At 43.8% G+C, this 14,651-nt stretch overlaps 1 pseudogene; it reads right to left on the bottom strand.

The window, feature by feature from the left end:
- LOC137348769 (zinc finger protein 850-like) overlaps window positions 1-14,322 on the bottom strand; it is a 38,940-nt pseudogene extending 24,618 nt beyond the window's left edge.
- Between the last annotated feature and the right edge of the window lie 329 nt (window positions 14,323-14,651).

Below are 14,651 nucleotides of genomic sequence, written 5' to 3'. Positions count from 1 at the left end.
GTCTGTGGAGAGAGAAACAGAGTTAATGTTTCAGGCACATCGAGCCTGCAACCTGGAACTCAGAGTGGAAGAAGGAGAGGCAAGATAGTCCAACGCTCACAGCAACCTACATTACCGGGATAGGGAGACAGAATTTAGCAACACTCCAACCGGGCCTGCCACCAGAAGCCCAGCAGCTCGCACTGCGCATGCTCCAAACGCTGTTGGACGCGGCGCCTGCGCACTGCCAGCGACCTCTTACGTGACAGCTCACTATGCCCCGGTGATTGACGGCGGCTCCTCACCAATAGCAAGAGGGGGCGGGACTGGAGAATAGGGCGGCTCTCGCTCGGGTTGCTGGTCTGTCCTCGATCTTCCTATTGGTCCCGAGTTCTCGTCAATCAGCCGGGCGGGCGGTGTGAGCTGAGCATGCGCGGCCAGCAGGGTCTGAGGCAGAGAGTGCGGTTCCAGCAGGTGAGAGGGAGGCGGGTTAATAAAGCCCGGGGCTCGCAGGCTGCAGACACACCGAGTGCGGAGACAGGAGACTGTCCCACAATCCAGCAGAGGCAGGGAGCGTCTGTAAATGGAGTTGAAATGGGGATTGGGCAGGGAATGTCACTAAATGGTGGAGAAAAGGGGACTGGTCAGGGAGCGTCCGTCAATGGAGGAGAAATGGGGACTGGGTGGGTGGAGAAGCTTGAGAAACACACAGTGTGAGCCGAAAACCCATTGAATAACCTCCAGATGCCACATTTGCAGCTGTGCAGTTTTCTCCAGGTAACAGGCCCAGGTTAATGGCCACCGATTTCCGGCTTTTTGGAGGAACTGAGGATTCATAAACTGTTACATCAAAGCCCAAAACTTTAAAGGAAACTTAGCTCAGTCATAAAGACTTCCCTTGGACTGTGCCACACTTGGTAGGGCTGACACAAGGTGCGGGAAGCTTCAAGCTGCTAGACTGAGTTGTAGACTGAGAGGTGTGTGGTGGTTTGAGTAACAGGCCTGGGGGGATATCAGGGCAGGCATAGACACTGTTCCCCCTTTTCATCCTGAGATTGTAGGTTGCTGTGAATGTTGGACTATATTGCATCTCCTCAGGTCAATGTGCAGCATGTGTAGCCATCCTGGGCCAGGAAGCAGGAGGAGAGAATGTTGTGAATTTCTATCCTGAACTGACAGTGATGACTTTTGTAAACTCCTTTTACAGAGTGTTTGAAAGGAAGGATTTGCAGACAGGAAACTGGAACCAAACATCACATCACGATCTGAGAGAGTCACTGGATTCATCAGGACATGAATGTCACCAGGCTTTGAATGTGGAAGGAGAAATGTTCGTCAGTTCTGTCTTTGAGAAAAGCTTTCAAACATCACTGTGGCTAAACAAGCACCGAGACACACACACACCAGAGTGAGAGTGTTCCAGTGCACTGACTGTGGAAAGAGCTTTAACCAGTTACACAGCCTGAAAAAATATCACACCATTCACAGCGGGGAGAAACTGTACACGTGTTCTGTGTGTAGACGAAGCTTCAATTGAACATTCAACCTGGAGAGATACAAGGACACCCTCACCATTGAGAAACCGTGGAAATGTTAGGACTGTGGGAAGGGATTCAATTTTCCATCTCGGCTGGAAACTTACCAACGCACTCACACTGGGGAGAGGCCGTTCACCTGCCCCATGTGTGGGTAGGGATTTACATGTTCATCCAGCCTCTGTATACACCAACATGTGCATAGTGGAGAATGATCGTTCAAATGTTCTGACTGCGAGAAGAGCTTTACAAGTGCAAGGGATCTATAGACACATCAACACAGACACCCCAACGCACCCACACTGGGTAGAGGCTATTCACCTGCTCTGTGTGTGGGAAAAGATTCGCTCACTCATCCACCCTGCTGAGACACCAAGTTCAAGCAAGATTCCCCAAAACAGCAGCAATAACAGCAGAATCCAACCCCTCCAGTCACATGTGAACTCAGTGGTGTGTCAGTATGTGAGGTGAATGAGTGAATCTCTTCACACACACAGAACATTTAAACAGTCTCTCTCCAGTAAGAATGTGCTGATTATGGATCAAATCCTTTGAACTTTGAACGCTGGGATGTTAACAGGTGGGAAAACTGAGTAAATCCCTTCACACAGGTGAAGTATCTGAACGGTCTCTCTCCAGTGTGACTGTGCTGGTCTATCAGTAAATGGGATGACTGAGTGAATCCATTTCCACATTCAGCTGGTGAACACCCTCTCCCCGACGTGACTGCACCCAGGAGTTTCCAGCTCAGACTGGAACTGAATCCCTGCTCACAGTCAACAACAACAATGTGCATTTATATAGCACCGTTAACATGGTAAAAGCATCCCGAGACTCTTCACAGGAGCGTTCCAACCTTTGAGGTCCTGCTTGCTAATTTCCAACCAGCTCCCTAAATTCTGACTGCAGGACCACATCCCTCTTTCTGCCTATGTCGTTGGTACCAATGTGGTTTGACTACTGGCTGTTCACCCTCCCCCTTCAGGATGCTCTGCGGCTGCTCAGTGACATCCTTGACCCTGGCACAAGGGAGGCAACATGCCATCCTGGATTCATATCTGTGGCTGCAGAAATGCCTGTCTGTTCCCCTAACCTCCTTCTGTGCCATAATGACACTGAGACTCATTTATGTAATCTCACCTCATAATTTAACCCTTGGAGTCCAGGTATCATTCAGGTAAATCTACACTGCACTCCCTCCAAGGCCACTATATCCTTCCTAAGAACAGAACACAGTGCTCAAGGTGTGGTCTAACTGTCTCAGTGCTTTTCCAGTCACACTCATACCTGAAATCTTTTCCCACAGACACAACAGACAAACCTTTTTCCTTTCACATTCAAAGACCAATGATATTGAGGTCCTGATGAATCGAGTGACTCTGTCAGATCTTGATGTAATGTTTGCCTTGAGATACCCATTCTACTAGGGCGGCACAGTGGCGCAGTGGTTAGCACCGCAGCCTCACAGCTCCAGGGACCCGGGTTCGATTCGGGTACTGCCTGTGTGGAGTTTGCAAGTTCTCCCTGTGTCTGCGTGGGTTTTCTCCGGGTGCTCCGGTTTCCTCCCATAAGCCAAAAGACTTGCAGGTTGATAGGTAAATTGGCCATTATAAATTGTCACTAGTATAGGTAGGTGGTAGGGAAATATAGGGACAGGTGGGGATGTTTGGTAGGAATATGGGATTAGTGTAGGATTAGTATAAATGGGTGGTTGATGTTCGGCACAGACTCGGTGGGCCGAAGGGCCTGTTTCAGTGCTGTATCTCTAATCTAATCTAAATCCTCTACATCTAATCCGCTGTAAAAGGAGTTTACAAAATCCATCACTGTCAATCCAGGATAGAAATTCACAACATTCTCTCCTCCTGCTTCCTGACCCAGGATCGCCGCGCATGCACCCTACTGCATGTTGTCCAGAGGGAGGCAACACACCATCCTGGATTCACGTCTGAGCTGCAGAAATGCCTGACTATTCCCCTATCACATCTCTTATCACTATTGCTCTTCCAGTCTGCTTTGTGGCCCCCTGTGGTGCCATGGACTTGTCTCTGACTGCACTTAACCATCACATTCAGAACTGAATACTGGTTGGAGAGTGAGATGGACTCAGGGTCTCCTGCACTACCTGCTTCTTGACTGTCTGGTGGTCACCCATTCCCTGTCTTCCTGTATACTCATCAGCTGTGGGCTGACCGCCTCTATAAACGTGCTATCCATGAAGCTCTCAACCTCACGGATGCGTCGCAGTGACATTAGCTGCTGCTCATGCTCCGAAACCTGGAGCTCGAGCTGCAGCAACCGGCAGCAGTTCCTCCGTAAGTAATTATCCAGGACACGGAAATGTCCTGGATTTCCGACATACCGCAGGATGTGCTCTCTCGAGGTTGGAGCAGCCCTGTCATAGAGGGAGTGCAAAGAAGGTTCACCAGACGTGTTCCCGGGATGGCGGGATTGTCCGATGAAGAAAGACTGGGGAAACTCGGCCTGTATTCCCTAGAGTTTGAGAATGAGAGGTGATCTCATTGAAACCTACAAAATACTTAAAGGGATAGACAGGGTAGATGTAGGTAAGAGATTCCCTCTGCCTGGGGAGTCTAGAACCAGGGGAAACAATTTCAAAATAATGGGGAAGACACTTAGGACCAAGCTGAGGAGAAATTTCTTTACTCAGAGGGTTGTGAATCTTTGGAATTCTCTACTGGGGGTGATGGTGTTCTCTTGTATCAGGCTCTGTTAATTCAGGATGTCGTTAGTACAATAGTGAGAGATGACCTTAGTTCTGAAGATCAAGATGCAGAATCAGTTTGGGTTGAGATATGAAATAGCAAACATAAGAAGTCATTTGTGGGAGTTGTTTATAGGCCCTCTAACAGTGGCGACACTGTAGGACAGAGTATATAGGAAGAAAAAAATGTTGTCTTATAAGAAGTAATCATGGGTGATTTTCATCTACATATAGCTTGGACAAATCAGATTGGCAAAGATAGTCTGAAAGATGAATTCATAAAATGTATTTGGACAATTTCGTAGAGCAGTACATTCCAGAGCCAACCAGAGTGCAGCCTATTCTAGACCTTGAGAAAGGATTAATTAGTAAATTACTAATTACTACCTCATAGTAAAGGAGCCTCTAGGTAGCAGTGATCATAACATGATTGAATTTCACACTCAGTTTGAGGGTGAGAAGTGTGGGTCGAAGACCAGTGTTTTAAACTTAAATGAAGGCAATTACAAGGGTATGAAGTGTACTGGGAAATCAGGTAAAAGGGTAGACATTAGAGATGCAGTGGCAGACATTTAAGGAGATATTACATAACACACAGCAAAGATAAATTCCAGTGAGGAAGAAAGACTCTGAGAAGGATGTACCATCAGTGGCTAACTAAGAAAGTTAAGGATAGTATTTAATTGAAAGAAAAAGCATACAATCCTGCAAAGATTGGTGGTAGGTTCAGTAGTTTGGACAGAAGTTAAAAGCTAGCAAAGAATGATGAAAAAAATAATATAGAGGGAGAAATTAGAGTATGAGAGAAAGCTAGCTAGGAATATAAAAACAGATAGTAAGAGTTACTACAAGAATTTAAAAAGGAAAAGAATTACTAAAGTGAATGTTGGTCTTCTAGAGAGAGAGTCTGGGGAATTAATAATGGGAAAAAAGGAAATGGCAGAAGCGTTCAACAGATATTTTGTGTCTGTCTTCACTGTAGGAGTCAGAAATAACATCCCAGAAATACTTGTAAATCAAGAGGTGAAAGAGAGGAAGGAACTTAAAACAATTACAATCACCAGGGAAAGGTTTCTGAGAAAATTATTAGAACTAAAGGATGACAAGTCCTGAAGGCCTGCATCCTCAGGTCTTAAAAGAAATAACTGCTGAGATAGTAGATGCATTGGCTGCAATTTTACAAAATTCCTTAGATTCTGGAAAGGTCCCATCAGATTGGAAAATAGCGAATGCAACTCCTCTATTCAAGAAAGAAAGGAGACAGAAAGCAGGAAGATAGAGGTCTGTCATAGGGAAAATGCTAGAATCCATTATTAAGGAGGTTTTAGCAGGGCACTTAGAAACTCTTAATGTGATCAGGCAGAGTAAACATAGTTTTGTGGAAGGGAAATCGTGTTTGACCAATTTATTAGAATTCTTTGAGGAAGCAACAAGCAAGCTGGGTAAAGGGGAACCTATAGATGTAGTGTACTTTGATTTCCAAAAGGCATTTGATAAGGTGCCATATCAAAGATAAGAGCATATGGGGTAGAGGGTAACATATTAACATGGATAGAGGATTGGTTAACTAACAGGAAACAGAGAGTAGGTATAAATGGGTCATTTCCGGGTTGGCAAACTGTAACTAGTGGAGTGTCACAAGGATCAGTGCTGGGGCTTCAGTTATTTACAATTTATATCAATGACTTGGTGAATAGACCGAATTTCTGGTTGATAAATTTGCTGAAGCCACAATGATAGATAGGAGAGTAAGCTGTGAAGAGGACAGAAAGAGTCTACAAAAGGATAGAGATAGATTAAGTGAGTGGGCAAAAATTTGGCAGAAGGAGTCTCATGTGGGAAAATGTGAACTTGTCCACTTTGGCAGAATATAAAAGCACTATATTATTTAAATGGAGACAGAACACTGCAGTACAGAGGGACCTGGGTGTCTGGGTACATAATTCACAAAAAGCTTGATGCAGGTACAACAAGTGATTAGGAAGACAAATGGAATGTTGTGGTCTATTGGAAAGAGAATGGAACATAAAAGTAGTGAAGTTTTGCTACAGGCCGTTGGTGAGACCACATCTGGAGTACTGCATACAGTTTTAGTTTCCTTACTTAAAAAGGGATTTAATTGCATTAGAAACAGTTCCGAGAAGGTTCACTCGATTGATTCCTGGGATGAAGGGGTTATCTTCTGGGGAAATGTTGGGCAGGCTGGGCCTGCATCCACTGGAGTTTTTAAAAACTGAGTTAGATAGATTCAGCATCCGCAGTATTTTGCTTTTATTTTAGTGTTTAATTCACTGCCACTTCTCTTCCAGGAATGCCTACCTTGAAGAAGTTCTGCTCTTCTCTCCGACGGGATTTTCGTTTGTCTCTTTTACCTTGTTCGCCTGGTCCAATCTGCACCTTCTCCTTTGTTATCTCTTGCCCAACCCCCACCTCACTTGTTTATAATCTGTGACTTTTCTAATATTTGTCAGTTCCGAAGAAGGGTCACTGACCCGAAACGTTAACTCTGCTTCTCTTTCCACAGATGCTGCCAGACCTTCTGAGTGAATCCAGCATTTCTTGTTTTTGTTTCAGATTTCCAGCATCCGCAGTATTTTGCTTTTATTTTAGTGTTTAATTCACTGCCACTTCTCTTCCAGGAATGCCTACCTTGAAGAAGTTCTGCTCTTCTCTCCGACGGGATTTTCGTTTGTCTCTTTTACCTTGTTCGCCTGGTCCAATCTGCACCTTCTCCTTTGTTATCTCTTGCCCAACCCCCACCTCACTTGTTTATAATCTGTGACTTTTCTAATATTTGTCAGTTCCGAAGAAGGGTCACTGACCCGAAACGTTAACTCTGCTTCTCTTTCCACAGATGCTGCCAGACCTGCTGAGTGAATCCAGCATTTCTTGTTTTTGTTTCAGATTTCCAGCATCCGCAGTATTTTGCTTTTATATTAGATAGATTCTTGATTGACAAGGGAGTCAAGGGTTATGGGAGCAGACAGGAAGGTGGAGTTGAGACCACAACCAGGTCAGCCATGATCTTATCGAATGGAGGAGCAGGCCCGAGGGGCTGAATGGCCTACTCCTGCTCCTAATTCGTATGTTCATATTTGTATGTTTTTCCTCTATCTCTCTATGAGGAAGCACTTTTTTATGCAGCGGGTGATGACCTGGAACTCGTTGCCAACAAAGTTGGTGAAAGCAAAGACAATCAATGACTTCAAGAGGAAGTTGGATGGCCATTGGGGAGAAATAGAAGTGCAGGGCTATGGGGATCGAGCCGGGGAATAGGACTGACAACATAGCTCTGTGGAGAGCTGGCTTCGACTCGATGGGTTGCATGGCCTCCTTCTGTGCTGTAAATTACTCTATGTCAGAGACAATCTTAATTGAAATGTGCTATGAAATGTTTCTGTCTATGCATTTTAAAAATGACATCAGATTGCTGAGTGTGGTATGTTTTGTTCAATGAGATCACATCGAATTCTTGCAAATTCGATTGAATAGAGACCTAGTGTACTCAATCTCTTCTCATCAGACAGTCATAGAAGCAGTAAAATAAAAGCAAAATACTGCAGATGCTGGAAATCTGAAATAAAAACAAGAAATGCTGGAAATACTCAGCAGGTCTGGCAGCATCTGTGGAGAGAGAAGCCGAATTAACGTTTCAGGTCAGTGACCCTTCATCAGAACCTTCATCAACTGGATCAGTCTGGAGAGACTTCATTGCACTCCCTCTCAGGCAAGTATATCCAATGTTGTTATTAATCACATCCAGGGCTAAACAATCAAAGAGTACCAATGCAATTGAGTTTCTGTATGAGTAAATTGTTAGTTTCCACTCAATTTGATCGCAGAAAAATCATTTTCTGTTCAATAATGAGATGTTTTAATGCCGGGTTTCAAACCCAGCATTCCCGGCGGAAGTGAATGCGCCCTATTCACGCTACAGGAGTCCAGCACGCAGGCGCAGTGCGGGCCTGCATCTGGAGTATGCGCAGTGTCATTGTCATCAGATCAGTGCGAATGGTGGAGGTGCTTTTGCAGCGGGTGAGAGCCGGCGGGGTACAGGGGAGGAATGGAGAAGGCTGGTGGGTGGGGAGGCTTCTGAAACAGTTGCTGAATCGCCATCTTGCTTGAGTGGGGAGCAGAGCGCATGCGTGGCCGTCTTGGTGACATCACAGAGAGTGATGTCTCCAAGAAGGGAGGAGAGAAAATCATTGACTCATCGATTTGATTCTCACTCTGCACACAGGGGCTGGAGAACTGAACCCAGCCAGAGTAGAGAGAGGGAGAAAACTGGCAGTGGAGGAAAGAAATGGTGCAGATGATGCCATGGGTTTGGATTTCAGCACAGGGAGGTATGATTGGGAAATGTGCTGATGAGAGAAAAATTAGTCGTGTCGTTGATAGTGAAGAGGATGGCTGTAGATTCCAGAATGATATCAATGGTTTGGTTGAGCGGGTGGAAAAGTGGCAAATGGAATTGAATCCGGAGAAGTGTGAGGTAATGCAATTGGGAAGAGCAAATAAAGCGAGAGAATACACAATAAACGGGAGGATATTGAGAGGGTTAGAAGAAGTGAGAGACCTTGGGGTGCATGCAAACAGGTCCCTGAAGGTAGCAGGACAAGTAGCTAGAGTGGTGAAGAAGGTATATGGAATGCTTTCCTTTATTGGCAGAGGTAAAGAATACAAAAGCAGGGATGTAATGCTGGAATCGTATAAAACGCTGGTTCGGCCACAGTTGGAGTATTGCGTACAGTTCGGGTCACCGCATTACAGGAAGGACATAGTTGCTTTGGAGAGAGTGCAGAGGAGATTTACAGGAAAGTTGCCAGGGCTTTAAAGTTGTAGCTATGAGGAAAGATTGGATAGGCTAGGCTTGTTTTCCTTCAGACAGAGGAGGCTGAGGGTGACTTAATTGAGGTGTACAAAATTATGAGGGGCCTAAATAGAGTCAAAAGAAAGGACCTGTTTCCTCTAGCAGAGAGATCAATTACCAGGGGGCACAGATTTAAGGTGATTGGTAAAAGGATTAGAGCGGACATGAGGAAATTCAAAGCAAAGCAGCTCCTATCTTCAACAATTGAGTTATCAAAGACCCTGGCAGAGAGGGAGACAGTGGATTCAAAATCCAAAATAATAGGTGTGACCTAACACCACGGTATCATGATGAGCCATCTTCAAACCCCATTTTTAACAATAGTGCACGTTCAATTACATGAACTCTGCAGGGGAGAGTATTCTTCGGTCACATGACTAAAACCAAGCTGATAAGACTTTTTCTTAGACATAGAGACTGAAGGCCATACTTCCAGCCAGAGAAGCTGTGAGGCTGACCAGCTGAGCAAAGGTGTCCTGCCTGTAAAAACAGTTTCAAACCATCTTTGAACAACTGAGGCAGAGCGAAATTGCAAGTTGACTTTGAATTCCCAACCAGTGGAAGTAAACCAGAAGTCTGCAACACTTCAGCAAGTTCAAGATGACAAACATCCAGGCCTGCAACTTTGAAAAGATTTTCCTCCCAAGACGATTCAACAGGTTTTTTGCAAACCACAAAACTCTTACATCACTTGGGATTTTAAATGCATCTTACTTTTTCCCTTTTATCTATCTATCTTTATGTGTGTTTATATGTGAATGAGTGAGTGGGTGAAGGTTGCAAACAATTCAGTTATTGTGGAAAAAAAATAGTTTTCTTTCTTTAAATCGACAAGAAAACCTATTGTTGGTCTGTTTATTTGACCCTCAAAACAATCGGAGCTGAAACACGAGTTGAAGAAAAATACTACCTATGATCAGTTGGGAGGTGAAAAGTGGAAGCCAGTCACCTACCATTTCCTACCTGCCCCTAACAGGTGACTGAGTGTAATGTATCCAGGTTTACTGATGATACAGAGTTAGGTGGGAAAGTAAGCAGTGAGGAGGACACAAACAGGCTGAGAGAATGAGAAATGTTTGGATTCAGAGGGACCTGGTGTCCTTGTACGTGAATGAGAGAAAGTTAACGTGCAGGTACAGCAAGCAATTAGGAAGGCAAAAGGTATGTTCGCTTTTGTTACAAAGGGATTGGGGGATAAGAGTAAAGAAGTCTCACTACAATTATACAGGACATTGGTGAGGCCCCACCTGGAGTACTGTGTGCAGTTTTGGTCTCTTTACTGAAGGAGGGATACACTTGCCCTTGAGGGAATGCAATGAAGGTTCATTAGTCTGGGTCCTGGGATGAGGCAATTGTTGTATTTATTCACAGAATGTGGACATTGATGGAAATGCCGGTATTTATTGCCTATTTATAACTTCCCTTGAGAAGGTGGTGGTAATCCGCCTCCTTGAATATAATTGAGTGGCTTGCTAAGGTGTTTCATAAGGTGGTTAAGAGTCAACCACATTTCTGTGGGTCTGGAGTCATATCTCGGCCAGATCGGGTAAGAACGACAGATTTCCTTCCATAAAAGGAATTAGTGAAACAGGTGGGTTATTAGGACAATCTTGTAGCTTCATGGTCATCATTGCTGATACTAGCTTTTTTTTTTATCCCAGATATATTGAATTAGTTGAGTTTAAATTCCTGAACTGCCATGGTGGGAATTGAATTCATGTCTCTGTATCATTAGTCCAGGCCTCTGGATTACTGGTTCAGTAACATACCCACTCTGCTACAGCACTACCCACTGTGCTCCATCTCCTCCTATGAGGAGAGAATGAGTAGACTAGGTCTATATTCCCTGGAGTTTAGAAGAATGAGAGGTGATCTGACTGAAAAATAATAAATTCTTAAGGGACTTGGCAGGGTAGATGCTAAGAAAATGTTTCCCCTGTCTGGGGAATCTAGAACACCGGGTCACATTCTCAGGATAAGGGGTCGGTCATTTAGGACTGAAATGAGGAGAAATTTCTTCACTGAAAGGGTTGTGAATCTTTGGAATTGTCTACCCCAGGGAGCTGTGGATGCTCAGTCGTTGAGTATATTTAAGACAGAGATTGATAGATTTTTGGGTACTGAGGGAATTAAGGGATATGGGGATATGTGGGAAGGTGGAGTTGAGGTAGAAAATCAGCCATGATCTTGGTGAATGGGAGAACAGGCTCGAAGGGCCAAATGGCCTCCTCCAGCTCCTATTTCTTATGTTCATTAAACCTCAGTCTGGTTTCTCTCAAGCTGCTGAGTGAGTGAATTAAATCTTTCTGAACAAATCACCAAGATACCAGACTACAAGTCATACCCGAAACATCATTTATTGGTTACAAATCACAACTTAGTTAAATCTGGGCACACAGACACTTTATAAACATGTATAAACACATAGAAATGTAATCAGAGTTATCCAGCAGTTCAGCACTAATAGGGAGAGTATTTCACAAAACAAGTAACAAATGCAGGTTGGGTGTTGCCAAAGATCAAAAGATCTGAAAATTAGTGGCCGAGGCCAAAAAAAGTCAGATTTTTTTTTTTTTACAAGGAATTATGTAATTACAGCACTGTTATTGAAGCAAACCAGTTGAGTAATGGCAATTTCGTATAATTTTGCATCTGGAATGAATAAAATTGCACTGTACTCAGAATACAATTTCATGAAACTTACCTGACAGCTGATAATTGGTTTTACAGAGCTTCATGTTCTCAATGTCCTGCTTCTGCCTATTTATAGCTTGCTCATGTAAAAGGTGTTCTGTGAAGATGTGTCAACTTTAATGGAAAGCAATATATATAAACATACCAGATGGCACGTTCTGGTGCCTTGGTTAGTGAATGTGGACAAATCAGTAGGTATATAAATTAATAAAAAGTAAACATTTATGAGACATTGACAATCCAGAAACTTGAACATAAGTGGGGTAATGTTTCTTATTTTGTGCTATGACATAATCACCTGAACGAAGCAGAAAGTAAAACCAGGTAGGGAGGATTGTATACCAGTTATACAGCCTGTCCAATTTACTGTCCATTAACTTAAATAGACAGGAATATCACATACATTCTGTTAAGAGCATGTGATACTCCCGACCCAATTTTCTTTTGGACAATTATTTACCTCCAAGCACAAAAGAGGAAAATAACTTTATTAACTTTAGCAAATGTGGTGTCTCTATAGATAGAATTGTTGTTTTTAAATATCATGACTCATGGTAGATTTTATAATTTAAAATAATTTGTCACATTATAAAGATTGTGAACTAAAATAATCTTGTTTGCAGTGCAGATCTCATTATAATCTTGAAGAAAGCTAAATAAAAATGAGGTTTTCCTCTTCAAATGCAATGTAAAAATTGTACCAGATCTTGCTAGTGACAGTGGAAAAGTAATGAGACTGGTGTTGTACCTCTAGGAAGCAAATCCTGCACTCCGGGTCCCACTACCTGGTGGGACGTCCTGCCCCATGTGGCCAAAGATCTGCGGGTCGAGAATCGGCCTGTTCAATGTCCTGAAGACCCATGGCAGAAACTCGCGACATTGAGTAGACGTCATCCTCGAATCGAGGGACAGCCGACGACAACCTCTACAGTAACAAGTTTGAGGTTCTGTTACATCATCCCCAAATCAGGCTCAAACGTTTGTTAATTGCCCTGTGACAATGCAGCAGGTCCAATGGACAGCTGTATATCCCAACAGTGATGAACACTTCTGGCTCCTGTTCTACTGCATCAATTGGTCCAGTGGCAGCTGCATTTAACAGCAAGGTGAGCTGAAAATCATAACTATTGTGTTGGCTTGGAGAAAGGCAGCACTCTGTATATACATGTTCATACATGTACAGAGTATTGTGCCATCAGCCTCAGAAACCCAGTGACCATTTATAGTGACTGCAGAGAGCTCACAGAATAGTTACACTGTAGCCATTACACAGCACTTGTGGTGCAGGACAGCCTTTTCCAAATAATCTTAAGCAATGTCAAACCGCACACTGAACAAAGATGGCCAGAGTTATACTCCTTGCCTTGCATCACTATGGTGTAAAAGACAGCTTCACACTGACTCCAGGTTTACAGTGTGACTGGGGCAGTAGACAGTGAAAGTGGAGATGAACAATGAATGGAATTCAGCCATACACCTGAGCAAACTGATAAGTGGAAATTCCAGATCACTTCAGTTGCTGCAAAGCACAGGACATATTAAGTTTATACAGTTCATGCTCACTGCAGGATATTCACATTCAGTAACCAGTTTGTGCAGAGTTTTCAGAAATTATTTCAGACACACACTGCTGTGTAAATGGAAGCAAGTTTCAAATTCCTATTGACAGACCAATGTTTTTTGCTGCAGACCAGTGACTTGCCAGCTACTGATCCTGCACCATTAATTTTAAACCATGTCAAATGAGTTGTGTCAGTTCTCAGGTGGTCTCTGCTAAGACATCCCATGAAGGCAAAAACAAACATTGGGAATTGGTCTGTGTTTACACACACCTCCTTTTTGACCATTTACAGAACACTGACACACTGATGTAGTGAAGGAGTATGCAGTTCCACCCACTTGCTTTTCTGGTTGAAGTTCATTTCCACCAAGGTGGAAGATTATAAAAAATAAAGACAACTTAAAAACAGGTTAAAAAAAAAGACCTCCGGGCAACTTTGTGGTTGGCCAGCTTTAATAAAAAAAAGTCAGAACTATCAGTTCCAATTTTTTTTAAGACGGTCTTTTGGTCAAGGTTGGAAAGGGAGAAGCCAATGGTGGATTTCCGGAACCCCAATGTTGGAAATCCGCTATTTGGTGGAGATTTCTCATCCCTAAGTTACTTGTGAACTTGCTGGTGTGTCTGAAGGTTGGATAACCGAGTGAATCTCTTCCCACACTCTGAGCAGGCGAATGGCCTCTCCCCAGTGTGAATTCGTTGGTGTGTCAGAAGGCTGGATGACTGAGTGAATTCCTTCCCACAATCAGAGCAGGTGAACGGCCTATCCCCAGTGAACTTGCTGGTGTTTCAGAAGTTGGGATGGAGTAGTGAACCCTTTCCCACACTCCGAGAAGGTGAATGGCTTCTCCACAGTGTGAGTGTGCTGGTGTACCGCGATTTCAGATGATCGCTTGAACACAGATCCACACTGAGTGCACCTGAACGGTCTCTCATCAGTGTGAACACGTTGATGGATCATCAGTTCAGCCAAACATTTACAGCAATTCCCACAGTCTGGGCATTTCAAAGGTCTCTCCCCACTGTGAACTTACTTAGGTCTCAGCAGGTCGGATGACTGAGTGAATCCCTTCCCACACTCGGAGCAGGTGAATAGCCTCTCCAGGGTGTGACTGCGTGGATTAGTTTCCAGCTCAACTGGATAATTCAATCTCTTTCCACAGTCCCCATATTTCCATGGTTTCTTCCCAGCGTGATTGCAATTGTAATTTGACAAGCCAGATGATTGGATAAGACCTCGTCCATACACAAAACACGTGTACAGTTTCTCCCCACTGTGATCAGTGCTTT

This window comes from Heterodontus francisci, chromosome 34 (assembly GCF_036365525.1).
Source record: "Heterodontus francisci isolate sHetFra1 chromosome 34, sHetFra1.hap1, whole genome shotgun sequence".
Lineage (NCBI taxonomy): Eukaryota > Metazoa > Chordata > Chondrichthyes > Heterodontiformes > Heterodontidae > Heterodontus > Heterodontus francisci.
This window is presented reverse-complemented; position numbering and strand designations above follow the sequence as displayed.